Raw genomic sequence first — 18,622 nt, 5'->3', positions numbered from 1 at the left:
TTAACTCAAAAACTGGGCATGACCCCTCTGCCAATGGCTTATTTTTTCAAGCAATTGGATCAGACTGTCAAGGGCTGGGATCCCCTGCCTCAGGGCAGTGGCTGCTACCTGTGACATCCTGCAGGAAGCTGAAAAATTCACTCTGGGCCAACCCACCATGGTATATGTGCCACATCAGGTACTTACATTATTAGAACAAAAGAGAGGATACTGGCTCACTTCAGGACGGATGGGCAAATACCAGGCCATCCTTTTGGAGAATCCAAATGTACGGATACAAGTATCATCTTCCCTAAACCCAGCCACCTTGCTCCCTAATGAGACATCAAAAGCTTAGAACATGACAGCTTACAAACTATGGAGACAGTGTACTCTAGCCAACCTGATCTGTTGGACTGTCCACTGGAAGAACTGGACTTAGAACTCTTCACAGATGGCAGCAGCTTCATGGATCAAGGTAAGAGATGCGCGGGATATGTGGTCATAACTTTACAAGAGACTTCAGAGGCTAAAGCCCTACCCCCAGGGACATCGGCTCAAAAGGTGGAAACCATCGCCCTCACTCTGGCTCTACATCTACCTCGAGGGAAGAGAGTAAACATATACACAGATTCTCGTTATGCCTTTGCTGTAGTTCATGCTCATGGGGCAATCTGGAAAGAAAGGGGACTCCTAACAGCAGGAAAAAAGGAAATCAAACATGGACCTGAAACTCGAGAGCTGCTTGGTGCTATTGAAGAGCCTGCTCGGGTAGCTCGCGTGCACTGCCCCAGCCACCAGAGGGACAATACCCCTGTTGCTCAAGGAAACAGACTGGCTGACCAAGCGGCCAAATGGGACGCTAAGACAGACACCCCTGCTATGATGGGATCCCTACGGCCACAGTTAGATCTTACTGCCTACAAGCCGATAAATCCTGAAAAGGATAAGGATCGGGCTAAAGAATGGGGATATAACATTGAATGCCCAGGAGGCTGAAAAGGGGATGCCCGTGGGGTGATTCTAACACCTGAGGCCCTCTTATCCTACCTTGAGACAAGTACATGAGCGTACTCATTATGGAAGAGACGCCACCCTCCAGTGGGTTCAGAAGTACATCATCGGGCCTCACCTACAAAAGACTATAAAACAGGTGATCAAAGTTACATAATCTGTGCAAAGAACAACCCCAAGACTGCTTCTGGTCCCCCTATCTGAGCACTCAACACAAAGTAAATTGGCCTACTGAAGACTGGCAAATAGACTACCTGGATGGCCCGGGCAACTGGGAATTTATTGTTTGTGGACACCTTCACCTGGTGAGTAGAAGCCTTTCCCACTCAGACTGAGAAAGCATCAGAAGTCACTCAAATGTTGCTACCTTGCAGAGTGATAATAGACCAGCTTTTGCCTCCCAAATAACCCAACAAGTGTCCAAAAGCTTAAACATCTGATGGATACTACACTCATCTTGGAGACCTCAATCAACTAGAAAGACGGAGACAATGAATCACATCTTAAAGAAGACAATTGCCAAAACCTGTCAGGAAACACAACTAACTTGGGATAAGGCACTGCCCCTTGCCCCCCTATGTGTTAGAGTAGCTCCCCAAAGTGGACGTAAATTGAGTCCTTTCAAAATTCTATATGGGAGACCCTTGCAGGAATCTTCCCCTGGGACTGAATCTCTGGACGTTGTAAGGAATGTTATGATTGCTAATTATGTGAAATCATTAAGCTCTGTATTAACTTCTCTCCATGAGTTTGCTTCTCATCGGTCTGCATATCTGTCTGACGTCCCTCCACATGCCTTCTGATCTGGTGATCATGTTTTGCTGAAAACCTGGAAAGACCAGGGACCCAAAAACCAGCTGTCTCCCAAATGGACGGGCCCCTTGAAGGTTCTTCTCACCGTCCACTCATCCGTAACACCTGCAGGCATGAAACCCCGGATACATCACTCCCGGGTCAAGGCAGGCCAAAAATCACAGGAAAGCGTCCCATCTGTATCGAGGGATAAGTGGGTGGCAGAACCCCTTGAAGAGCTAAAATATGCCTTAAAAGAAAACATCGATCTCTTCTATATAACCTTTCTTCTATTAATCTTTCTCCTTCTTAAGTTGGGTGTTAAATGCCTATCTGCCATAAGCTCCAAACTGATCAAGTCAACAACACGACAGCTCCCCTTAAGGGACCCCTCCGATGAATTCATAAGGAAAGTAACTCTTTTCCATGCTATGGTCCCCCTACAACATCCTGATTCAGCAGGAAGTAGCTAGAGGAATTACGACACCCTGTCTCTCCCTTGACCATAAGATTACAGGTTACTACTGACAGGGGGAAAATTCTAAGTGAGTATAAGTGAGGCCACCCTGTTACACTAAATGGCCCCAGCCCCTCCTCTATGTGCTACTCACTGCTTTGCACGTACTCTAAAAAAATTCACATGCTCTCCTGATTTATGGCCTCCACTTACATATGCAGTCCCCAATAGCTTGATAAATTAAAACTTTGTTATATAAGTTTCTCTCCAGGAATAGGCTAACCACAGGCAGGAAACACACCTACAAGGTATGCATCACAGCTGACAGAAGAATGGAACAATGAAAGACCCCAGAGTCCATCACACCTGAAGGAAACCCCTGGCAAACATTAGTCTGCCATCTCTCTGGTTATGCCAGCTAACTAAATTAAAACTTCCTTTCTCGATCCCTAACTCGTGATTAATTGTCTCAGATTGTGGCAAGCAGAGCGAGCCCATTGCTCAGTAACAAACAGATAAAGAAGATGTGGTATACATACACAATGGAATACTACTCAGCCATAAAATAGACAAAATCGTCCCATTTGCAACAACATGGATGGACCTTGAGGGTATGATGTTAAGCAAAATAAGCCAGACAAAGACAAACATCATATGATTTCACTCATATGTAGAAGATAAACTAACACATGGACAAAGAGAACCGGAGGGGAAGCGGGGGTGGACATAAGAGGTAAAGGGGCGCATACATATGGTGACTGACAAATAATAATTTACAACTGAAATTTCTCAATGTTATAAACTATTATGACCTCAATAAAATAAATAAACAAATAAACATTTAAAAAGTTGTTATTAAAACACAAATCCAAAATTAGCCAAGTTAAGAATTATACACACAGGATCAAACAGGTTTGTGCAACATTCAATCCTCAAGTCAAGAGCTCCATCTTCATATCTCAGTGAAGCTGGCCCACAATTTCTAGTTATTAAAAAAAAATCTGTTTAAAAACCTAATTAGTTAGTGCATCTGAAACGGCTTTCCAAACCATCCACACTGAGAATCTGAGAAGTTTGCTGTGAACTTAGAATAGCTGAGAATTTGCTTGGAATGAAGCCCTGTAATTATGGGGAAATACACGATTTCAGCTTTACTGACATCAGTATTGAGGTTGGTGTGGCAGCTTTCCTTCCACGTGACAAGGGTAGTTCCACGCAGGACTGACGAGGGGCTGGACCAAGATTATGAAAGCGGTCTCACCTTTTCTTTAGGGGATATTGAAAGAAGCTGAAGCAAGATCGTCCATCTTTCTCAGCCCAGTCCTGGGTCCTGTGAGTGAGGCTGACAGATTTGCTTCTCCAGATTGGGGGACGGAACGGCATCGTAACTCAGAGCATGTGCTTTGATATCAAGCAGACCTGGGTGCGAATTCTTGTTGGATGTGAACTTTGGGAGAATTTGTTCCTGTCTCTGAACTGGAGTTATCTCATTTGCAAAATTGGGAAAATAATTGTTCCAAATCTTGTTTTATAGATAAAATGAATGAGACAATGAATATGCAATATGTATAAACAATTCTCAGTAACTTGCAGCTGCCTTTTAACTTTTTGTGTGTGTGTGTGAGGCAGATTGGCCCTGAGCTAACATCTGTTGCCACTCCTCCTCTTTTTGCTGAGGAAGATTGGCCCTGGGATAACATCCGTGCCCATCTTCCTCTACTTTATATGGGACACCGCCACAGCATGGCTTGACAAGCAGTGCGTCAGTCTGATCCCAGGATCTGAACCTGTGAACCCTGGGCTGCCGAAGCAGAACACATGCATTTAACCACTACGCCACCAGCCAGCTCCACACCTTTTAAATTTTTTATTGAGATATAAATAACATATCAATTAATTAATAATAAAATTCTTCAGTCTTCAGTGTAAGTTTCCACAATTTTACACACATTCCCATCACTCCAGAAAGTTCTCTCGTACCCCTTTCCATTCAGTTCCCCTCTCTTCATTCCCACCCCCAGCCCCAGCCCAGGGCAACTACTTTTATCTATCACCACAGATCAGTTCTATCTACTCTTGGGTTTTCTATAAATGGAGTCACACATTACGTGCTCTTTCATGCTGTCTCCTTTGCATGACGCTGTGTTTGAGATTCGTCCATGTCGTGGCATGGACCAGCAGCTTGTGCATCCTCACTTCTGAGTAGTCTTCTATTCTATGAATATCCTGTAATTTCTTAACCAATGTCTTTTCGATGGCCTGTGGATCATTTACAGTTGTTAGCTACTACAAACAAGGCTGTTCTAAACTTTCTTTTACATTTTCTTGGACATAGTTTTCAGTTCTCTTTGGTAAATATGTGAGTGGAATTCCTGGGGATAGTGAAGGTATATGTTTAACTTTGTAAGAATCTGCCACAATTTTTCCAAAGTGATTCTACCATTTTTACATTGCCACTAGGAGTGTATGAGGCTTCAAATTACTCTTCATCATCTCCAGGATTTGATGTCATTACATTTTTTGATTATAGACATTCTGGAGGGTATGAATGCTATCTTATTGCTGTTTAATTTACATTTTGTGTGTTTAATGGCCATTCTTACTATCATCTGTTGTCAAGTAATGAAGTCTTTGCCAATATTTTAACTGGATTTGTCTTTTTCTTGTCTTTACATATTAGCACTATGTTACCGGTCACATAAAATTGTATACCAGTTGTTTATTTGTTGTAGATTATACCTTTATCTGGTATTTTTAAATCTCGGATTTACCACTATATTCTAACTAATTCTAAATTCTAATATTTAACTTTATTTTTGATTAAGTTTCCAGGGTACATATTTACTTAGCCCTTTGACTTTAACCTTTCTGAAAAATGAGGAAATTAGTACACTTTTACCTTCTCTCAAGTTTTATCTCTACTCAAATCTTCTGAGCTAACTGTTCTCTGTACACTTGTTCACAACTTTTCCATGCTTATACAAATATGTACTTCAGTTTATTAGTTTTAAATTCACGACTGTACATTTTTTTTCTTATCTTTCAAGAGTAGTTCTTTTACTTTCTATTTTGCATGGAAACTTTTAGATTTATGTTTAAATTGTTTCATTGCCACTTTTTAATCCTTCTATTCAATGATTTTCCCTTTCTGTTGCCTTCACACCTTGTTGCTTATGGAACTATCTATTTATAATGTCTTTGCCTGAAAACTCTAAAGGTCTTTCTCCATTGCCTTCAACCATTTTAGGGTGAGAAAACAGAAGACTAAGACTAGCATAAAAGATTTTCTCCCTTTTGTAAGAGACTTTTTTATTCTCTCTGGAGGATTTACAGTTCTGCACACTTGATATTCAATATTTTTACAAGGAATTGGATTGGCTTATTTATTAATTTTTCCCAGGACATGGTTAGACCTCCTGATCTGCAGATTCATGTTTTTTCTGACATATTTGCACTTATTTCTGCTATACCTAAGCTTTAATAGCTAGGTGAGCAAGGGCTCCTTAATTATGCAATTTTTCCATGTTTATTACTACAGATTAAATTTTAGTCAAATTAGGAAAAAAAATTCTGTTGGTGTATTGATTGAAACCACACTAAACAATGAACAATTATATGCCAACAAATTAGACAACCCAGAAGAAATGGATAAATTCCCAGAAACATACAACCTATCAAGACTGAATCAGGAAGAAACAGAAAATCTGAACAGATCAATTACTAGTAAGGAGACTGAATCAGTAATCAAAAACCTTTCAACAAACGAAAGTCCAGGACCAGATGGCTTCACTGATGAATTCTGCCAAATATTTAAAGAGGAATTAATACCTATGCTTCTCAAACTCTTTCAAAAACTGGAAGAGGAGGGAACACTTTCAGACTCATTTCACGAGGCCAGCATTACTCTGATACCAAAACCAGACAAGGACACCACAAGGAAGAAAATTACAGGCCAATATCTCTGATGGACATAGGTGCAAAAATCCTCAACAAAATACTAGCAAACCGAATCCAACGATACATTAAAAGGATCATACACCATGATCAAGTGGGATTTATTCCAGGGATACAAGGATGGCTGAACATCTGCAAGTCAATCAATGTGATACAGCACCAACAAAATCAAGAATAAAAATCACATGATCATCTCAATAGATGCAGAAAAAACATTTGATAAAATTCAACATCCATTTCATGATAAAAACTCTAAACAAAATAGGTATAGAGGGAATGTACCTCAACATAATAAAGGCCATATATGACAAGACCACAGGTAACATCATACCCAATGGTGAAAAGCTAAAAGCTTTTCTTCTAATATCAGGAACAAGACAAGGATGGCCACTCTTACCACTTTTATTCAACATAGTACAGTCATGCGTTGCTTAATGACGAGGATACATTCTGAGAAATGCGTCATTAGGGGATTTCGTTGTGCAAATATCATAGAATGTACCTACACAAACCTAGATGGTACAGCCTACTAGACACCTAGGCTATGTGGTACTAATCTTATAGGACCACTGTCGTATATGCGGTCTATCATTGACCGAAACGTCATTATGCTGCACACAACTGTAGTGGAAGTCCTAGAGCATTCAGGCAAGAAAGATAAATAAATAAAAAGCATCCATATCACAAAGGAAGAAATAAACTGTCTCTATTTGCAGATGACGTGATATTATATATAGAAAACTCTAAAGACTTCACCAAACTCTTAGAACTAATAAACAAATTCAATAAAGCTGCAGGATATAAAATCAATATACAAAAATCTATTGTGTTTCTATACACTAATAATGAACTATCAGAAATAGAAATCAAGAAAACAATACCATTTACAATTACATCAAAAAGAGTAAAATAGCTAGGAATAAATTTAACCAAGGAGGTGAAAGATCTATACACTGAAAACTATAAGACATTGATGAAAGAAATTGAAGACACAAATAAATGGAAAGATATTCTGTGCTCATGGATTAGAAGAATTAATGTTATTAAAATGTGCATACTACCCAAAGCAATCTATAGATTCAACGCAATCCCTGTCAAAATTCCAATGGCATTTTTCATAGAAACAGAAAAAACAATATTAAAACGTGTATGAAACCACAAAAGACCCCAAATAGCCAAACCAGTCTTGAGAAAGGAGAACAAAGCTGGAGGTATCACACTTCCTGATTTCAAACTATATTACAAAGCTATAATAATCAAAACTGTATGGAAGTGGCATAAAAACAGACATATAGATCAATGGAACAGAGAGCCCAGAAATAAACCCACACATATATGGGCAATTAATTTACAACAAAGGAGCCAAGAATACATAATGGGGAAAGGATAGTCTCTTCTATAAATGGTGCTGGGAAAACTGGACAGCCACACGCGGAAGAATGAAACTGGACCGCTATCTTATACCATACACAAAAATTAACTCAAAATGGATGAAAGAGTTAAACACAAGACCTGAAACCATAAAACCCCTAGAAGAAAACATAGGGAGTCAGCTTCTTGACATCATCTTGGCAATGATTTTTTGGATTTGACACCAAAAGCATAGGCAACAAAAGCAAAAATAAACAAGTGGGACTACATCAAACTAAAAAGCTTCTGCACAGCAAAGGAAACCAGCAACAAAATGTTATTTCATCCTACACATATGTTTATATTTTATATGATCAAACTAGCTGTGGAGAAAGGGGTAGGATTAGGGATGGTGGGATGGTGGTGAGAGGGAAGAGGGAGAAAAAGTGTGCAAACAGGAAAAAAGTTGTTGTAGGAAGATGGAAAAATATGTATTGTATGTCAAGTGAAAAAGTAATACATAAAATTTCACTTATGACCTCACTAAGAGTATGTATTAATAGAACAGGTGCACAGACAAAGACTGAATGAGAACGTGGGCAGCTTTTGTCTTGGGCGCCTCTTGTGTTTACACACACGTCAATAAAGTCCTTTCTAACAGCTGAAACTGTGTTGATAATCTGAAGAAGTCTGAATCTCTAATACATTTAAGACAAAACCTTCTACTCTTCACAAATGAAGAAAGGAGACCCAGAGTCTCGCCACTTTTCTATGGCACCCGCTCACTTACAGCAAAAGTGCACTAACAGCCAGCTCTCCTGTCTCCCAGCACAAAGTCCTCATGCAGGACCGCCTATGTCACTCAAGCCTGTTCCATCGACGTGCTGCTCTACGACCGAGTCCATCTCACGAGGAGGGGAAGGCAGACCAAGATTAGCATTATCAAAACTGTGTCGACAGAAAGGCAAATACCGTGTCATCTCACCCAGACGTGGAACCTGAAAGAGCCAAACTCAGAACCAGAGACCAGAATGGTGGTTGCCAGGGGGTGGGGGTGGGGAAATGGGGAGATGCTGGTAAAGGTACAAACTCCCAGTTGTAGGAGGAATAAGTTCTGGGATCCAATGTACACACAGTGACTATACTTAACAATACTGTTTTGCATGCCTGACATTTGCTGAGAGTGGATTTTAAGTGTTCTCACCAGAAAAAAAGAAGGAAACTATGTGAGGTGATGGATGTGCAAATTAACTTGATAGTGGCAATCATTTCACGATGTATTCATATATTAAATCATCATATTGTATGCATTTAAAAAAAATCACATTGTACAACCTAAAAAAAATAAAACAAAAAATAAATAAACCACTCCCCTCCCTCCCCCCATAAAACAGTGTTGACCTGTATGGGGACAGTACAAATCATCAAAATCATTTTCTATAGGCAGCTGGAACACAATTCGAGATTACAGAAAATCAGGCTGCAGGCCAAATTGCAGAGGCCAACATCCCACCCATTTGGAACTAGTGTCACCGCCCCAGACAACACATCTGTCAGGTAGTGGCTTGGAAAAATAACGTGGTTGACATCCTTCAGCGATGAGGAGGCTGATTTTGAGCAAAAGCAAGGAGGTAAAATCACCATTAAGAATAAGGTCAACAAACTATAAGGTGAAGTTTCACATAGTAGAAACTCTGTGCACTCATTAGCTATAACAATTATCCATGTATGTTAAGAGAATAAAGGAAAATTACTATGAGAACCTAAAATTAAACAATGTCCTACGGCCTCTCAAAAAAGGAGTGGATACTGGAACTAAACTTCAGGTTCTCTAATTTCTAACGTAACGACACGGCCATCCACCAGACAACAGCTAGCTTTATGGATGAGAGAGGAGGCCAAGCCATAACTGGTCTTAGGTAGTTGAGCGACTAATAGGAGAAGAAAAAGTAGGAAAGGTAAGATGCATTGAGCAATTTAATCAACAGACCTGGGAATAACGAAGGGGTTCTACTCGAGTAAGAAGTGCGAGTGTACATGGTCTCACTGGAGGTAAAGGAAAACTGTTAGAGGAGGTCATCCAGAGGATATGGCCGCTGATTGACCCTGCAGCTGGACTCAGGCAATCAGAGGCTCCTCCCTGCTCCCCTGTATTGGAATGCACGCTGTGCCTACCGTCCCCACAGTGGGAGCTGTTCCAAGGACGCAGCCTCGAGAGAGCAAGGTGTTGCTGGGAACACCTGGATGGTGTTCGTGACTGAACCCGTTAAGGCCTCTAGATACACTTTAAGGTTGTGGTGGGGGGTGCAGAGATCTACTCGTCCTGCGGCCCCCAAGACAAGCCTTGTAGGTAAGTTCCCTTCCTTACCACACCTGCCACCCACCGACCTGGGGAGTCCGCCTCTTTCTTCCGTCTCTCCCTGCCCTCCGGGTGGTGGGGCTGGTTTCACATTTCACCCGGGAAACTTCCCAGGTTGCAAACCAAAAAACCTAACCCAGTGAGGGCAAAAAGCAGCGGTGCTATATTTGACAAGACTGTGAGAGATCGGTGTAATTTGGGACACAAACTTTTGGACGGACGAGGGCAAGAGACACGAGGCAGCAACTCAACAATCAGGTGTCTTCTCAGAATGACCTCCTCTCCCAAAGAACCATCATCACACAAAGGCTGTTTTAAACACTAATTCAAATTTAGGAACATTTCCAAAAATGCTGACATGATCTGCTTGTATTTCACTGTATTCGTATTTCCAGGGATTATCACAGCTTCTGGTACACGAGAGCCCCTCAAAGTATTTGCTGAAGCAAAGTGTCATGATTAGAAGGTTACGGGGTTTTTTGTTCAAGGTTTTTTTAGTTAGATAAGGTATTCTATTTTTTAAACATGTATATTGAGGTATAACTGATATACGAAGAACTGCATATACTGAATGTGTACAATGTTATAGGTGTGGACACAAGCAAACACTCATGAAACCATCACCAAAATCAAGACAATCAGCGCGTCCAACATCTCCCAAAGTGTCCTTGTGACCTTTTTGTTTTTTTTTCTAGTAAGAACGGTTCACATTAGATCCACTCTCTTAACAAATTCTGAAGTGCACACCACCGTACTGCTGACTACAGGCGCTGTGTTGTACAGCAGATCTCTAGAACTTATTCATCTAGTGTACCTGAAACTTGAACAGGGAGATGTCCAATAGGTAAGGATTAAGAATCAGTTCTTGCCCTCAAGTAGCCCAATATCTGTGGCAGGAGCTCAATACAACTATTATGACATTTTTTTTAATAGCATATCATTTGTGAGTTTAAAATAAAAATCATGCATGTTGTCATTCAAAACTTCTATACTAGCCTCACATTTAACAACTTAACAGGATTAGCAATGATGTTACATCTATTAAAAACCTAGAGCAAATATCATACTTAATGATAAATCTTTGGAAGAAGTACCACTGAACTAATCAACAAGATAAGATGCCCTCAATAATGACTACCATCCAATGTTTTACTGGGAGTTCTAGCTAATGCAATATGAAAAGACAAAAGATAGAAAGAAATAACAGGTGTAGATACTGGAGAATTTGTTACTGTTCAGGAATAAACTTGGTAGGTATGAATCAATAAATAAAAATAGTAGAGATTCTCTATACCAGTAATAACTAACTAGAAAATGTAACAGAAATTATGATAACAATGATGATGACAATGACAACGATGATAGCTGACACAGTGAGCAAACTCTGTGACAGGCGCCACGTTAAATGCTTCTCCTGAGCTTCTCATGGACTCCACACACCACTGCAATGAATTTGTCATCCCCACTTTTTAAATGAGGAAACTGAGTTTTTGAGATGTTAAGTAACAGCTAGAGAGCAGAAAACATAGATTCCAAATTCAGTTCTGATAACAAAGTCCATAATCTTAACCATTTTGTATAGTTCCCTCCCCCTCCAGAAAGCTATGATTCCCTTTCTTTGAGAGTCTATAAAATTCCATCAGCCAATAGAACACCTGCCAGGATCAACACTCGCCTCCTGTCTGTCGGTTACTAAGACAAGAGCCCTCAGGAAACTGGAACTCTCTTAGAGACACGCTTTACCAGCAGCATTCTTCTCTCCATCTTCCAGACCAGACGCAGGTTCCAATGCGTCATTTGTACCCAAGGCAGCCACCTCTGCCCCTTGGAACAGAATGACCTTTTTAAAACTAAAACTGGGGTAGACGATTAGACTTGAGTTCCAAGTGGGATCAAAAAGGATGAATTTTCTCGGAATGAAAGAAAATAAATTAGCTTATTCAAACATCTATAGAGAACCTGCCATCCAAAGGCACCATGCTAACTGTCACAGGGGTTTCAAATTGCTTCTTAGTCCTCTTCCCCTGTGAGTTTATAACCCAGAGGTGATCTTATAGAAAACCATCCTCATGCTCTTTTACAAACAAGTTAGCAGGCGCTTTTAACCCATTGTGTGCTCATTGAGAATATTATTCACACCTGTGGTTTCAGGTACTCCCCATAAAGTGATGATGCTAAATCCAGAGCTTTTCTTAAACTCCATAAGCCAGTATCCAACCATCTACCAAATATCCCACAGACTCCTCACACTCAGCTGATCTAACAATGTAACTCATCGCACCTGCCCGGACCCTCTCTTCCTTCAGTTGAACGTACCTTCTAACTCTCTAATTCCATCTGCCCCCTTGCATCTCCACTTCCACAAGGTGACACTAGTGACAATCAGGATGGCTGCAATTGCCTTTTGATTAGTTTCTCTGTCTTCAGAATGACTTTTTCAAAGGGAGAGATAGACTTTAATCAAGTACTCATTAATAAATGAAAAATTATGACATGTGAAGTACTATGAATAAAATGTCCAATTGCTATCAAAATGGGGTTGGGCTCTGAAGGAGAAACCATAAGGAACAGAAGGAAGAGCGTCACAGGCCAAGAGAACAGCCTTGCAAAATTCACACACACACACACACACACACACACACACACACCATTCAAAAGCCTTCAGTGGCTCCCAATAATGTTTAGAAACAATCTCAATGTAAGAATCATTCCATTGAAAAGCCCTTACTAATAGGTGAGTAGAAGAGAGGAGCTGACATTTTCAGTCAGACGCTTAAGGCCTTCGTTTGACCGTTTTTAAATGCATTACTCCACACTCTATGAGGTAAATGCCATTATTGCCCTATTTTAGGAAGGAGGAAACGGAGGCTGAAAGAGGTGGAATGAGCTGCCTGAAGTCACATTGCCGTTAAAAGATTTAAAGAATAACTCAGAGAAAAGGCAACAACTGAGCAGAGGGGATGGAAAGGAGACGGATTCCAGCAGATGACAAAACCAACAGGAAATAAACGGGATGGACGAATCTTAGTTGAAAATGTTCTATTTTTTTCACAAAGAATTGAAAAGTTCTCAGGAAACAAGACCTACTCTCCGCATCGCCAAGAAGAGGCCACGTCTGGCTCCTTCCGTCCTGCCGCGTCTGGGCTCCCGGCTGAAGAGACCACCCAAGCCAGTGCAGTCACCGGGAGGCCCCCCTCAGGCACACAAAGCTTCCCTGTGACAGGACAAACGGGACAGTCCTGGCTGCCCTCGGGAAAGAAGGACCACCCGCCGTCGGATCCTCGACTGCAACAGGCTTGTGGAAACAAGCACCGAGATCGCCAGCCGTCAAGTCCCAGCCTGATCTGCGAAGGGAAGCCCCCTCGCCTCCCCCCGCACCCCGGGAAGCCGCCCAGGACCCCGGTAGGTCCTCATTCTTAAATCCACCGAAACGGCTTGTTGGGAATTCCTCCGCCCTCACCACCACCACTGCCAGGGAGCACGAGACCGAGACACCGGCAGGTTTGCTTCTTCTGTGTGTTTGCTAACTATCCACCCCGTTTATCTCTGTGCCCACCCCCACTTCTCCACCTTCCCGTTCACGTGAAATACACACGTGTCTTTTATCTGAATATGTTTATACAGCACGTACTGCTGTTTCACGTGCACGTATCTCAATGCATGTACGTGGTATCGCCTATCTCACTATTTCGGTGCCACCTCCTATCCTGTTTTAAAGATCCCATTCATGCCGCTTTGTGTACACTGAATCCACTGCTTTCTATCGATGCCTCACACCCCATTATAAACACCCACATTGTCCCAAGTCTCCAACACCACAGAATGACTGCAACATCCACTCTGGACTTGTGTGAGAATCTCCCTGGGATGTGTGCCCTCGGGGGGGCATTGCTGAGACAGGGTGTGTGTACACACAATTCAGCTGAATAGGGCCCAGTGGATCTCCACAACGAGGCCACCAATCTCAGGGGCAGGTCCCTGAGTAGAAGCCAGTGTGTGAATCATAGCTACTCTGCTTGCTGGCCGTGTGACTTGAGAGATTATCTGACATCTCTTAGCACCATTTTCTCATTTACGAAGTGTGAACAATTACAGCGCCTATCCTATAAAGTGACTATGAGAATTAAATGAGAGAATAATAGACAGTTTGGCTATCATTGATTATCATTTTCTCCCCATCCAGTACGAGATTTGTGATTTCCCAGTGGACTCTGAATCTCACACTGGAAGGTCAGCAGAGCACACAGAAAGAGCAGCAGATTGAGTTTCAGGCCCAAAGAGGCTGCTGTTCTCAGAGCAGGAATCTGAGTGCAGCTGCCTGCTCTGGGCCAGGGCCCCTTCCCTGCAGCAGAACGCCCACGCGGGGTGGGGACTCCACTCAGGCAATCCAGCCTGCGTCCTGGCGTCCAGCTCACAGCTGGTGCTCCCTGGGCCTTATGTGCCACTGCCCTGCACACGCACGGTCCGAGGGCCACGCTGATCTGCCCCTGGAACCTGGAGAAGGCGACCGAATCACAAGGGGTCAGCCCATTCGCAAGCCCGGCAAAGCCCACCCTGTTCCCCGATAATTCTGTGAGGGGAGCAGCCGCGAGGGGCTCCCCTGCGTCAGTCCTTCCAGGAAGATCCAGCCGTGTGTCTGTCGTGAGTGTGGCTGCCACAGCTCGCGCTGCCGTGCGTTCGGGCATCTGTCTCAGCTTTGGAGCCACGTCCCTGACCGAGCACAGTGGGAGCCTGGGACCTGGCCGTTTACCAGCACGTGGGCCTCCTCTGAGGGCAGTCTCTGCCCAGAGCTCCCGTGGGGCTGTCCAGACCTCGTCAGATCCAGTCCTGTCCGAGGCTCTCCCTATCCAGGCCTGCTTCCCCACCCTTGTACCTTTCACAGGCACCCCCCAATAAACCTACTGGACTCCTAACCCCATCCCAGAGTCTGTTCCCAGGAGGACCCACTGGCACTACACGTATTTATACAGTGGCCCCATTACCACGTGACACTCTGACTTTAGGAAGCGACTGCTGGGCTCTGCGATGACACCTGAGGCGTGAACGCCGGGTCTGAACCGTGTGCCAAGGCGCCGGCGGCATCCTCACCCGCCAAGACCACAGAGACCTTCAAGACAAGTGAGGAGCGCTGATCCGCATTATCTGCTTTGCGATGTCACCCAGTGTTTACTGAGTACTAAACATTTATTCTACACAAGCTAATTCTGCTTGGAAGAGTTCCCTTTATTCTTCTATTGATACATGAAAAAATTTTAAATATACTATCAGCTGGGAATGAAGATCAGAGAGGGCGTCAATGTCATTGTAAATTACTTTAACTTTCAGATTTTGTTTAAAGTGCCAAAAGTGTCATATATTATCACAAACTGTCATTTCACACAATTCCTCATCTATGAACGTAAACGGAAGTCAGCTCACAGCCAGGTCTCAGCCAGGCGCAGTTCCGCCCCCAGGGCACATCTCCCCGAAGCTGGCGGTCACGCTGGGAGGGCGCAGGCGCTGCCGGCGTCCAGCAGAAAGAGGGCAGGGACGCTGAGAAATACCCTGCACTGCACAAGACGGCCCCCACAAAGAACTGTGAGGCCCAAAACGTCAGGAGTGGAATCTTTGGTTTAAAATTCTAGAAGAAGTGTTCAGTGTCCTGACCGTCTTATCGAAACCTGAAGTAAAGGAAATATTCCGCCCATAACCGCACAGTGATTGTTTGACATACTAAACAATATCTCCCCACTTCCTCAGAAGAAATGATCTAGAACACTGAATAAAATAGAGTTCACTGCCCCTTGTACAAAGAAGTGGTCTTTTCAAGAACATTTTCCAAACACCATATGCGATGGAAACGCAGGGAGAACGTTCGATGGCCAGGGCTCTGTCTCTATAACCAGAGTCCTCCCGCCACCCTGGTGACACTCTCAGGCGTGAGCGTCCACTGCCGATCTTGTCAGTCAACGTCATCGTTTGATTTTTTTAACGAGCAAGTTTACGCGAATCGTCCTGGTCGTGTTCGGTGAAGCCCGGTGCCCAGCCGGGCACCTATTTCCTTTAATTTATGTGGTTATGTGCTTAAAAAACAACTGCACGTTTAGAATAACTGAAACTTAAACTGGTCCTCTGCAGGCCAAGAGCATAGTATTAAGTTTAGATAGTACATAAATCAACGCCTTGATTTCCTCACGGTGAAAGAATTTAAAAGAAACCCGAAAGACCCCACGTGGCTTCCCTCGGCGGTGGAGGGCGCCCCCACCGTCAGGGGCGGGGAGGACGCCGGCTCCCCGGACGCCCGGGCTCTGACCGGGGCACACGCACCGGCGCCTCCGTCCAGCGCCTCGGAAGCGGGGCGAAACCCCGCGGTTCACCCGGCTCAGGAGCACGCGCGGTGGGCTGTGCGCGCACGGAGAGGGCCCCCTGGGAGGCCGCGCCGAACGCCTCTCAGGACATCGGCCGCACGGAAGCGACGCCCCCGCTTGTCCCCAAGATCGGCGACTGCGCTTGAACGCGCCGAGCTCCTCCGTCCGGTGCCCTCGCCGTGCGGATCCGCGGTTCTGCGCGGGGCGCCGCTCTCCCTCCCGACAGCGCCACCGCCCGTCCCAGAAGTTCAGGTTTCTCCAAGTGCGGGACATCGCCAGCAGACGCAGTAATGTGGATGAATAAAACGGGGACCAAGGAGTCTAAGAACACGAAAGGTCCTCCACCCTCTCGCCCTGCCCCAGACCCCGCTGTTGGCAAATTCCGCCCCCTTTGCAGAGGCCGGGACGCCGGTCCAACTGTGCGCGCCCCGGGACGTTGTGGCCCACAGCTGTCTCTGCAGCGCCCCTAAGTGCCTGTCAACCTGCCCGGCGCACGTGTGTGTGTGTGTGTGTGTGTGTGTGTGTTAGTGCATGTGTGTTACTGTGTTAGTACGTGTTGGTGTGTGTGTTAGTGTGTATTAGCGCACGTGTTTGTGTGTCTCTGTGTGCATGTGTTAGTGCGTGTGTGTTAGTGTGTATCTGCGAGTTTGTTAGTGTGTCTGTGTTAGTGTGTTAATGTGTCTCTTGTGTCAGTGTGTGTTAGTGTGTGTCTGTGTGTCACTGTGTGTTTGTGCATGTTAGAGTGTCTCTGTGTGTTAGTGTGTCTGTGTGTTGGTGTGTGTTGGTGTCTTTTAGTGTCAGTGTATGTCAGTGTGTGTCTGTGTGTTAGTGTGTGACTGTATGCAGGTGTTAGTGTGTTAGTGCGTGCAGGCTGGTGCATGTGTTCCCCTGAGCGCCCGCGCCCGGTCTCGGTCTCCCTGTCGCGAGTCGGGCGGGCCGGGCGGCAGGTGCGGCGGCTCTTACCTGGGCTCCGGCGAGGACGCAGCCGCCGAGCAGCAGCCACCCCCAGGCGCGGGGCGACGCCCCCGGCGCGGACATGGCCGGACCTCGGACCCCAGACCCCGGAGCCGCAGACGCTCCCCGCGCACTCCGCCGGCGTGGGGGGCACCGGGATGCGCGGACCCCGTCCCGCCCGCGGAGCGCGGGTGACCGGCCGGCGCGGCGCCCTGCGCCCGCGCTCCCCGAGCCCCGCCCCGCCGCGCGGCTCCGCCCCCTCCGCCGGCCGGTCCGCGGGGGCGTCCGGAAGGTCCCCCGCGTGCGGACGCGCTGACCACCGCCGCTCGGGACTGGACGGGCAGGGGCTTCTGGAGGCTCCGCGCGCCCTGGACCTGTGGCCGCGCGCCGGACAGTCCTGCGACGCTCCGAGTTTTTTCCGTACCCTGTGACGACGCTGCGCGCGCGTGTGTGTGAGTGCGCGGGTGTGAGTGTGCGTGTGGGTGTGAGTGTGCGTGGGTGAGTGTGTGTGAGAGAGAGATTCAGCAGGAATCTCTGGGTCAAAATTTCCTGGTATCGCTTTGTGAGTTTGGGATCCAGGCATTAAAGAAGGACAGCCGATGGTCTTGAACGGTTTTTTTGTGTATAAACACCTCCGTTTGGGACAAGGCCTCTTCCTCTATTTTTCGTAGAGGCTCGACCATCAGGATGCTGGAGCCCTTGCCTCCCAGACGCCGAGCTGGAGAAGGGTCCGTGCCCGGGTCTGACACGGTCCCTCGGCTCCTCCTGACAGCGAGGACGGAGACCGTCGCCGTCGGCTTGGCTGTGAGCGCCAGAGTGAAGACTGGGCGCGCTTTTAAAACTTAGGATTGTTAGTAGCTGGCCAGCTCTAAAACACCAGAAAGAGACGAATTTTATTTCTGTTTCTGCCTGTCTCCGGGTGTTCACTCCTGTCTCCACTTTAATAGCATTGTTGACGCTGTGTACATGTGTGTACACAATCCCGTGTGCTTCGTGGAAGAAGCGAGATCCGAACCACACAACACACACACACACGTGCACACACCTGCAAAGTCACCACGTAAAGTTTACTTTCCACTTATTCTATCGAAAATTTAAGGGATTTTTTAACTCTTTTTCAAAATAGAACTCTTCATAGTCCCATTATCTAAAATCTTCAGTTTGATTAAATTATTACCTTGTGCACTACCCTACTCAAGGCGAGAATAATGGTAATAGTAATGACACTGACAGATAGCATGGCTTAAGTACCCTATCACATTCCAGATGCTCTTCTAAGTACTCCCCACAGAATTAACTCGTCTTCGCATTGCCTGTGAGATGGCGTCACTTATCCGCTTCGTAGATGAGGACACAGAGGCTGAGCCACCTGCCCCAGGTCCAGATACCCCGTCACTGTGGCGCGTTCGTCCCCTG

This window comes from Diceros bicornis, chromosome 10 (assembly GCF_020826845.1).
Source record: "Diceros bicornis minor isolate mBicDic1 chromosome 10, mDicBic1.mat.cur, whole genome shotgun sequence".
Classification (NCBI taxonomy): Eukaryota; Metazoa; Chordata; class Mammalia; order Perissodactyla; family Rhinocerotidae; genus Diceros; species Diceros bicornis.
Note: the sequence above shows the minus strand (reverse complement) of the source record.